At 43.5% G+C, this 7,762-nt stretch overlaps 1 non-coding gene across 1 annotated transcript; it reads right to left on the bottom strand.

The window, feature by feature from the left end:
- Positions 1-432: 432 nt before the first annotated feature.
- On the bottom strand, positions 433-506 carry TRNAI-AAU (transfer RNA isoleucine (anticodon AAU)). Its single transcript has one exon. It is a non-coding gene; the product is annotated as a tRNA-Ile (tRNA).
- Positions 507-7,762: the final 7,256 nt, after the last annotated feature.

Raw genomic sequence — 7,762 nt, forward strand, 5'->3', positions numbered from 1 at the left:
CTTCACCTTCGGCTTCAGTGTATCTTTCGGCCCTCTTAAGAGACACACCCCCTTGTAGCCACTTCTATACTTCTGTCACCTAATTATTTTCCTATCCTTTCCCCTGTAACGTTGCTGATCCTAGCTATAGCATCACTATCCAGAATCTGTTCACCTGAGTTATGTTCCTCTTATCCCCACGCATCTAATAATCAGCTCTTGGTCTCCCTCCACCTCTCACGAGACATAGTCTGAGGCAGTGTCTCCATCTTGGAGAGACAATCCCTTGCACTTGTGTTGTTCTACTGGCGCTGCCGGCTTGAGCTTTGGTCAGCAGTGGCAAAAGAAGGACTAATGGAAAGTGAACGTATACTGGAGCAACAGAGTGTATGGATTTATAAGAGCTTGATTAAATGAGAAAAAAAGAGTTTAGTTGAGAGAAAAAATGCAACCTGGCCCGTACGGGGATTGAACCCACGACCTTGGCGTTATTAGCGCCACGCTCTAACCAACTGAGCTAACCAGCCATGAGTACTAAAGATGTCCTTTTTCCATGTAATGCAGATAGATAGAAGAGTTGGTCTCACTATCGCAATTCCTTCATACTTTTCTCCTTCCGCCCCCTGTCTGGATTACAATAACAAGAGCTGTGGAGTGCTGCACGCCAGCCTCAGTGCCTCTTCTTTCACTCAATCTCACTGTGTGCTATGATATCTTTGTAACATCGCTTGTTGCCGGAAAAAAAGGAAAGGAGGGATAGTATTTTTATTCTTTTACAACAAAACCCAAAATGCATCGGCTTGCTTGGTCATTAAGTTTACAAGGCCAGCTGCTTTTGAGATATTATAATTATAGTGGTTATTCGGCGTTGGAGGTAAGAGAGTTTTTTTTAGGTCTGGCCGTTCCTTCTACTTCAAATTACTTGAGCTCATGTCAACAAAGTAACAACAAAACATAGCCAACGGTTCGTTGCTCAAGCCTTCCCTACTGCGCCTTTCCATGTCTCTCCTGCCGACCACAGTGCAGGAAATCTGAGTTTGCATTTGCGCGAAGAGACGTACAACACAAGAAGGCGCGCTTTTGTGCGCCGGGCACCACCCGGCCTGTGCATTCCTCACTGTCATGAGATCAGTTTACTCAGCAGAGCATGACGCTGCAATTGGTTAGTAGGGCAGGCCTGACCAGAATAGTATATTTGGGGTCATGTATTTGATTGCATTTTTAAAACAGTAACAGAACTTAACTGCATTGTTTAAATAGGTCTAGACATATTTAAACAGTGTCAATTTAATAGAAGAATTGTGGACAATTCAGAGGGGAGGCACCAATGTTTTTTTTTCCCATTGGGTGGATGCGGCATTAAAGAGTTTGAAGACCACTGGTCTAAGTGGACACTAATATACCTGGATGCTCCTGAATCCTCGCAACAGATGCCAGCAAACCTGGCTGGAGAGCTACTGTGTTGGACTGATCCTGTCAATTCAAGTGGTCTTTCCTAGAGAGTCGGAGGTCATGGAAATAGATGGAGTTGATGGTAATCTACAGGGCTTTGAAGTTTTCCCATCATCATCTGTATCAAAAAATGTGCTAGTAAAGACAGAGAATAAGGTAGCTGTCTTTTACATTAACCAACAGTGAAGCATGCATTCAAAATCCTTCAATGCAATAGCAGAACAATTGGGTTATTGGGCAGAGATCAACCTGTTGCACACGTCGGCAGTACACATCAAGGGCACCGACAATGTGATGGCAGACAGCTGGAGGTTTCCAAATTTGCTGGAGTTGACGTTATCCAGGTCGTTGTTTTGAGAGATATGCCGAGAGTTTGTGAAACCCTTTCTGGATCTCTTTTCAAACAAGGACAATGCTCATCTTTGTCGATTCTGATCCAGGCTTCCGGAACAAGGAGCCTAGGTAGTGGACGTATTGGTGATAAAGTGGCTGAGAAGTCTCCTTCATACATTCCCCCACTTTGTATTGATCCAGATGGTTCTCTTCAAGTCTCAGCAGGGGGGAGGGAACTTTATTCTTGTGGGCCCTTATTGGCCAGAGATGTCATGGTTTCCTCTTCTGAACCCCTGGCTCTTCTACCTCCTTGAGTACTGCTCAAGTGTGTCTCTGTCAGAACGTCGTCCCTGACCTTCTTGCTCCAACTCACTCTAGCGCTTTGGAGGGTGAGAAGTCTGGACTGCTAGCAAAGGGTCTTTCCTCTTCCTTAGTGGAGTTAATTCAGCACTCCAGCAGGCCTTCTACTTCGAAGTCTTACTCAAAGAACTGGAAGTCTTTTGAGACGTGATGTTCTGCTCATGATCTTTTGGCACCTACCTGTAGTTTGTCTGCTATTTTGCATTTTCGTCTGAATGGGTTTCACTTGAATCTCTTTCCACTCTGAAAGCTCATTGCTTTGCGATAAAGGTTTTTAGGGACTTTTCTGTACCTTCGTCGATGTTACAGTCTTTGGTGTCTAGACTGTTCTGATCTTTTGTCAATTGTAAGACCAGTTGAAAAATCCCTTTTCTCCAACTCAGAATCTTCCTACTCTTTTATAGGCTTTGCAATTTTGTCTCTTTGAGGATTTGGATACTGTAGACATAAAGATTGTTTCCTATAAAGTTATTTTCCTATTTCCTATCACCTTGCTGAGAACAATTGGGGAGCTGGGAGCCTTAAAATGCTGTCCTCTCTTCATTTGATACTTTGGAAGATGGGGTAACTTTAAGGCCTAGCCTTACCTTTGCTGCAAAGGTTAAGTCTATTTTTGATAGATCTTAGGAAATAATTCTTCCTTCTTTCATTCCCTCTCCTTCCTCTCCGGAGGAACATTTGCTGAATACACTTGATGTTTAAAGAGCTCTTTTCATTCATGTCACCAGGCCTCTGCAGTTCAGGAAAACCGACTCCTTGTTTGTGACTTTTGGACAGCCTGGAAAAGACAAGAAGGTGACTTTTATGACTCTGAGTAGGTGGATTAAGTTGTCAATTTTTCTGGCTTTGCAAGGCTTTTTAGAATATCTTCCAGTTCAGGGATGGTCTACGAGAGGAATGGCCACCTCCTGGGTTGAATTCCAGTGAGTAACAATCTAGGAAATTCCTAGGATGGCTACTTGGTCCTCAGAGCATACATTTGTCAAGCATTATGGCTTAATAATTTTTCTGTTTTGCATTTGAGTACCAATGTTTTGAACTCTGCATTACCCTTAGTCCATCTTGTCTTTGTCACAAACATTACATCCTGCCCACCTTCCCATCAGTCCTTTGGCAAGGGCTTGGCACCCAGGTTGGGTGCATGGGGCTAGCATTTAAGGATCCTCCTGTTCTTTCTTCCTGTTGGAAGGTGACATCACCTTACTTTGTAATGACTGTCACAAGGACGCAATGGACTAAGGCTAATGAAGATTACCAATAAGTAACCAACGCATCACCACTCTTTCTGAATGTGCGTGGCTCATTCCGCAGGACTAGTTCTTTGTATGATTCCTGGATTTTCAGAAGCCCTTTGATGGCAGCACCCCCACACTGAAAATTGTTTCAGCACCACTGTACAAGGGTCAGTTGTCATGCTCATCTGCGGCGTAAATTTGCATTGAAGTAGTCTAACTCCCCAGGCCTTGTCTTTTGCTCAATTTGCCTTTGTGAGTTTTCTCTCAATCACTGTCGACTTCCTTTGATCTTTCTTTCTTCTTTCACTTCACCTTCGCCTTCAGTGTATCTTTCGGCCCTCTTAAGAGACACACCCCCTTGTAGCCACTTCTATACTTCTGTCACCTAATTATTTTCCTATCCTTTCCCCTGTAACGTTGCTGATCCTAGCTATAGCATCACTATCCAGAATCTGTTCACCTGAGTTATGTTCCTCTTATCCCCACGCATCTAATAATCAGCTCTTGGTCTCCCTCCACCTCTCACGAGACATAGTCTGAGGCAGTGTCTCCATCTTGGAGAGACAATCCCTTGCACATGTGTTGTTCTACTGGCGCTGCCGGCTTGAGCTTTGGTCAGCAGTGGCAAAAGAAGGACTAATGGAAAGTGAACGTATACTAGAGCAACAGAGTGTATGGATTTATAAGAGCTTGATTAAATGAGAAAAAAAGAGTTTATTTGAGAGAAAAAATGCAACCTGGCCCGTACGGGGATCAAACCCACAACCATGGCATTATTAGCACCATGCTCTAACCAACTGTGCTAACCAGCCATGAGGACTAAAAGATCCTTTTTCCATGTAATGCAGATAGATAGAAGAGTTGGTCGCACTATCGCAATTCCTTCATACTTTTCTCCTTCCGCCCCCTGTCTGGATTACAATAACAAGAGCTGTGGAGTGCTGCACGCCAGCCTCAGTGCCTCTTCTTTCACTCAATCTCACTGTGTGCTGTGACATCTTTGTAACATCGCTTGTTGCCGGAAAAAAAGGAAAGGAGGGATAGTATTTTTATTCTTTTACAACAAAACCCAAAATGCATCGGCTTGCTTGTTCATTAAGTTTACAAGGCCAGCTGCTTTTGAGATATTATAATTATAGTGGTTATTCGGCGTTGGAGGTAAGAGAGTTTTTTTTAGGTCTGGCCGATCCTTCTGCTTCAAATTACTTGAGCTCATGTCAACAAAGTAACAACAAAACATAGCCAACGGTTCGTTGCTCAAGCCTTCCCTACTGCGCCTTCCCATGTCTCTCCTGCCGACCACAGTGCAGGAAATCTGAGTTTGCATTTGCGTGAAGAGACGTACAACACAAGAAGGCGCGCTTTTGTGCGCCGGGCACCACCCAGCCTGTGCATTCCTCACTGTCGTGAGATCAGTTTACTCAGCAGAGCATGACGCTGCAATTGGTTAGTAGGGCAGGCCTGACCAGAATAGTATATTTGAGGTCATGTATTTGATTGCATTTTTAAAACAGTAACAGAACTTAACTGCAATGTTTAAATAGTTCTAGACATATTTAAACAGTGTCAATTTAATAGAAGAATTGTGGACAATTCAGAGGGGAGGCACCAATGTTTTTTTTTCCCATTGGGTGGATGCGGCATTAAAGAGTTTGAAGACCACTGGTCTAAGTGGACACTAATACACCTGGATGCTCCTGAATTCCTTGCAACAGATGCCAGCAAACCTGGCTGGAGAGCTACTGTGTTGGACTGATCCTGTCGATTCAAGTGGTCTTTCCTAGAGAGTCAGAGGTCATGGAAATAGATGGAGTTGATGGTAATCTTCAGGGCTTTGAAGTTTTCCCATCATCATCTGTCTCAAAAAAATGTGCTAGTAAAGACAGAGAATAAGGTAGCTGTCTTTTACATTAACCAACAGTGAAGCATGCATTCAAAATCCTTCAATGCAATAGCAGAACAATTGGGTTATTGGGCAGAGATCAACCTGTTGCACACGTCGGCAGTACACATCAAGGGCACCGACAATGTGATGGCAGACAGCTGGAGGTTTCCAAATTTGCTGGAGTTGACGTTATCCAGGTCGTTGTTTTGAGAGATATGCCGAGAGTTTGTGAAACCCTTTCTGGATCTCTTTTCAAACAAGGACAATGCTCATCTTTGTCGATTCTGATCCAGGCTTCCGGAACAAGGAGCCTAGGTAGTGGACGTATTGGTGATAAAGTGGCTGAGAAGTCTCCTTTATACATTCCCCCACTTTTTATTGATCCAGATGATCCTCTTCAAGTCTCAGCAGGGGCGAGGGAACTTTATTCTTGTGGGCCCTTATTGGCCAGAGATGTCATGGTTTCCTCTTCTGAACCCCTGGCTCTTCTACCTCCTTGGGTACTGCTCAAGTGTGTCGCTCTCAGAACGTCATCCCTGACCTTCTTGCTCCAACTCACTCTATCGCTTTGGAGGTTGAGAAGTCTGGACTGCTAGCAAAGGGTCTTTCCTCTTCCTTAGTGGAGTTAATTCAGCACTCCAGCAGGCCTTCTACTTCGAAGTCTTACTCAAAGAACTGGAAGTCTTTTGAGACGTGATGTTCTGCTCATGATCTTTTGGCACCTACCTGTAGTTTGTCTGCTATTTTGCATTTTCTTCTGAATGGGTTTCACTTGAATCTCTTTCCACACTGAAAGCTCATTGCTTTGCGATAAAGGTTTTTAGGGACTTTTCTGTACCTTCGAAGATGTTACAATCTTTGGTGTCTAGACTGTTCTGATCTTTTGTCAATTGTAAGAACAGTTGAAAAAAACCTTTTCTCCAACTCAGAATCTTCCTACTCTTTTATAGGCTTTGCAATTTTATCTCTTTGAGGATCTGGATACTGTAGACATAAAGATTGTTTCCTATAAAGTTATTTTCCTATTTCCTATCACCTTGCTGAGAACAATTGGGGAGCTGGGAGCCTTAAAATGCTGTCCTCTCTTCATTTGATACTTTGGAAGATGGGTAACTTTAAGGCCTAGCCTTACCTTTGCTGCAAAGGTTAAGTCTATTTTTGATAGATCTTAGGAAATAATTCTTCCTTCTTTCATTCCCTCTCCTTCCTCTCCGGAGGAATATTTTCTGAATACACTTGATGTTTAAAGAGCTCTTTTCATTTATGTCACCAGGCCTCTGCAGTTCAGGAAAACCGACTCCTTGTTTGTGACTTTTGGACAGCCTGGAAAAGACAAGAAGGTGACTTTTATGACTCTGAGTAGGTGGATTAAGTTGTCAATTTTTCTGGCTTTGCAAGGCTTTTTAGAATATCTTCCAGTTCAGGGATGGTCTACGAGAGGAATGGCCACCTCCTGGGTTGAATTCCAGTGAGTAACAATCTAGGAAATTCCTAGGGTGGCTACTTGGTCCTCAGAGCATACATTTGTCAAGCATTATGGCTTAATAATTTTTCTGTTTTGCATTTGAGTACCAATGTTTTGAACTCTGCATTACCCTTAGTCCATCTTGTCTTTGTCACAAACTTTACATCCTGCCCACCTTCCCATCAGTCCTTTGGCAAGGGCTTGGCACCCAGGTTGGGTGCATGGGGCTAGCATTTAAGGATCCTCCTGTTCTTTCTTCCTGTTGGAAGGTGACATCACCTTACTTTGTAATGACTGTCACAAGGACGCAATGGACTAAGGCTAATGAAGATTACCAATAAGTAACCAACGCATCACCACTCTTTCTGAATGTGCGTGGCTCATTCCGCAGGACTAGTTCTTTGTATGATTCCTGGATTTTCAGAAGCCCTTTGATGGCAGCACCCCCACACTGAAAATTGTTTCAGCACCACTGTACAAGGGTCAGTTGTCATGCTCATCTGCGGCGTAAATTTGCATTGAAGTAGTCTAACTCCCCAGGCCTTGTCTTTTGCTCAATTTGCCTTTGTTAGTTTTCTCTCAATCACTGTCGACTTCCTTTGATCTTTCTTTCTTCTTTCACTTCACCTTCGGCTTCAGTGTATCTTTCGGCCCTCTTAAGAGACACACCCCCTTGTAGCCACTTCTATACTTCTGTCACCTAATTATTTTCCTATCCTTTCCCCTGTAACGTTGCTGATCCTAGCTATAGCATCACTATCCAGAATCTGTTCACCTGAGTTATGTTCCTCTTATCCCCACGCATCTAATAATCAGCTCTTGGTCTCCCTCCACCTCTCACGAGACATAGTCTGAGGCAGTGTCTCCATCTTGGAGAGACAATCCCTTGCACTTGTGTTGTTCTACTGGCGCTGCCGGCTTGAGCTTTGGTCAGCAGTGGCAAAAGAAGGACTAATGGAAAGTGAACGTATACTGGAGCAACAGAGTGTATGGATTTATAAGAGCTTGATTAAATGAGAAAAAAAGAGTTTAGTTGAGAGAAAAAATGCAACC

This window comes from Pleurodeles waltl, chromosome 12 (genome assembly GCF_031143425.1).
Source record: "Pleurodeles waltl isolate 20211129_DDA chromosome 12, aPleWal1.hap1.20221129, whole genome shotgun sequence".
Classification (NCBI taxonomy): Eukaryota; Metazoa; Chordata; class Amphibia; order Caudata; family Salamandridae; genus Pleurodeles; species Pleurodeles waltl.